This window comes from Aethalodelphis obliquidens, unplaced genomic scaffold, assembly GCF_003676395.1.
Source record: "Aethalodelphis obliquidens isolate GAN/ISIS:26980383/991018 unplaced genomic scaffold, ASM367639v1 scaffold4, whole genome shotgun sequence".
Taxonomy (NCBI): domain Eukaryota; kingdom Metazoa; phylum Chordata; class Mammalia; order Artiodactyla; family Delphinidae; genus Aethalodelphis; species Aethalodelphis obliquidens.
In genome coordinates, this window is record NW_020837948.1 from 80,861,951 (window position 1) to 80,864,901 (window position 2,951).

The 2,951-nt window shown below is 40.8% G+C and overlaps 1 pseudogene; it reads right to left on the bottom strand.

The window, feature by feature from the left end:
• Positions 1–1,237: 1,237 nt before the first annotated feature.
• On the bottom strand, positions 1,238–1,943 carry LOC113617697 (nucleolar protein of 40 kDa pseudogene; annotated as a pseudogene).
• Positions 1,944–2,951: the final 1,008 nt, after the last annotated feature.

Sequence of the window (2,951 nt, forward strand, 5' to 3'; positions counted from 1 at the left end):
GCAAAGACTTGAATTTTTTTTCCAGAAATTATGATTCTCTATAGAGCTGATGATAGTAACAGGATAGAGACGATGAATCCTAGGAAAGTAACTGGGGCAGTAGAAGGATACCAAAAATAAGATAGCTTATTATGACTCTTAGAACAAGTAAGACTAATATGATAACAACTGCACTGATTATAATTTGCTTAGCTGTTGAGGCCCCCAGAAAAACCTGAATAACAGGATGTATCATGGAGTTTTCATAGTATAGTTTATTCTCATTATTTGGGGATCCCATATCTGCACATTCACCTACTCACTGAAATGTACTTATAAACCCCAACAACAATATCTGTGATGCTTTTGTAGTACTTTGTGGACATACACAGAGCTGTGAAAAATTTGAGGCATCCTACATCACATTCTCAGCTGAGGTCAACAAGACAATACTCTGCCTTCTCGTTTTAGGTGCAATGTAAACAAATACCTCTTTCATTGTCTATTTAGTACAACTTCTTTGCATTTTTGTCCTTTTTATTAGTGATATTACTTTTTTTTTTTTTTGGTGCCAGAAATTTAAGCGGAGACCTAAAATGGAACCAACTGACTAACACTATAGTAAAAAGAAAACAAAGCAATGATCTTGGCTTGAGCTGTCTGGTTCAGTGGTCTGGAGGAACGTCACACACAAGCTCAGTCACTGCAATCAATGTTTTCTGGCTGTCACTTCTAACATAGTAGAATCATGTTAGGGGGAATGGAAAAAGTGAGCATCAATTCTTCCCATGTTCTCCCTCTGTCCCTGTGTTGGAAGCAGCAGAGATCACCCACCAATCAGCCCTAACATCTGGGCAGGCCAACAGGGAAGGGCTAATCACTCTGTTCTGCAACTAGAGCCAGATTCACCTCCAAAACAGTACCTGTGGCTCTAGCTTGGACTCCTGTATTGGAATCTGGCTCTGGCAGTGGCAGCTAGAGAGGGTAATAGGACTCCTGCTGAATGAAGGAAGTTGGATGAATGAATGGGTGAGCTGCAGGGGTCACTTGCAAAGGGATGAGGAGTGATAAGGAAACAACTCGTTCAGGCAGATGCTTTTGATATCTATCTCTGAAACCTGCCTGTGGCACGAAGGGAAGCCATCTCCCATGGGAGAGAAGTCAATGGGGTGGGAGGCCATATTCTAACGACTGAGTCTTTCCAGGAGCCAGGGCTTCAAGGCACAAGGCTGCTGGTTCCTTCTCTCAACCAACCCCTCTACTCTTTCCACTCTCCCTCACTGTACTTCTTCTTCTTTTTCTTCTTCTTTGCTGCCTTGCTGTCTTTTGACGCATGCCTTGTCTTCTTGCCTGTATCATTCTCAGAGTCTGAGCTGTCAGTCAGATAACTTTCTGTCTATATGTTTCTTTTTTTGCTTTTCTTTCTTTTTCTAGACGAATTTCTCATGGGGTCAGGCTTTTCAAACTGTGCTAACTTTGCCTCTTCCTTCTCCTCTTCCTCATCAGGTATCAGAGAGTACTTGGTCCCACCTGGTTGCATGAAATAATGCTTTGCAAAGTGGCCTTTACAGCCACACTTCTTGCAGGTAGTGTTCAGGACAGCCTCAAGGGTGATCTTCTGCCCAGTGTAATCCTGGAAGGCCACCTCTCTTCTTGCTCAGTGATGACACTGTTGGGGTCAAGGTCCTTCCCAGTCCCTTGGTTGACAACTTTCATGGAGAGGAATACATTTATGCTATCATTTTTCATCTCTCAGCCAATAAGCTTCACCCACACTTTGTCTCCAAAGTCTACTCTCTCAGAGGGCTTATCCACGTGACAGGATGACATGTGAGCTCCATGGACCAGACCTTGCTCCCGACAGCCTGGGATTTTGATAAAGTCTCCATAGTCTGTCACCATAGCAACTCTCCTTGGAAAATAGTGTAGGGAGAAGGCAAGTTCTCCATGGTCTTGGGTTTTCCCGAATCATCCTTAATGTTCTGTGGTTCCTCCATTTATCTTCTGCTAAAGCTAATTCAAGCGTCTTGGTGTCAGTGTCAGGTCTCCCAGCTGCAGCACTGCTCAAAACACCCTGATACTGCTTCTTAAAATGCCTTCCAAGCATGTGCTGAAGTGTCGTCTGGTGCTCCTAAGCACAAGAAGGCTCTTATATGCCTTACAGAGAAAATAAGTGTGTTAAATAAGCTTCATAAAGACATGAGTTATAGTTCTATAGCCAGGGAGTTCAATGTTAATGGAACAACAATATATATTAAATTAGGGACAGGACAGGAATAAAGACGCAGATGTAGAGAATGGACTTGAGGACACGGGGAGGGGGAAAGGTAAGCTGGGACGAAGTGAGAGAGTGGCATGGACATATATACACTACCAAATGTAAAATAGATAGCTAATGGGAAGCAACCACATAGCACAGGGAGATCAGCTTGGTACTTTGTGACCACCTAGTACAAAGTTGGGATAGGGAGGGTGGGAGGTAGACGCAAGAGGGAGGAGATATGCGGATATATGTATATGGATAGCTGACTCACTTTGTTATAAAGCAGAAACTAACATACCATTGTAAAGCAATTATACTCCAATAAAGATGTTTTTTAAAAAATTAGGTATTTTTATATAGAAACATACATAAAACAATGATATGTATTGATTATTTGATGAAAATGTTGCGAGCAGAAGCTCACAAGAACTTACTCCCATATTTCTCCTAGGAGCAATGATTGAGTATTCATTCAGTGTTTGCAAACACTTTTTATAAAATATGACCACAGCAAATAATGAGATCAACTGTAAATATATCCATTACAATAAAAATAACAATAGTGTAAAAATTATTCTCATGCTAGAAGGCTTAGTCAACTGCTGATAGAAACTAAAATTATTTTTAAATATTGTTATTTTATTATATGCTAAAATTATGCCTATAGTAAAAATTATTTAAAATGGAGACAAACAACAAAAGATCAGAA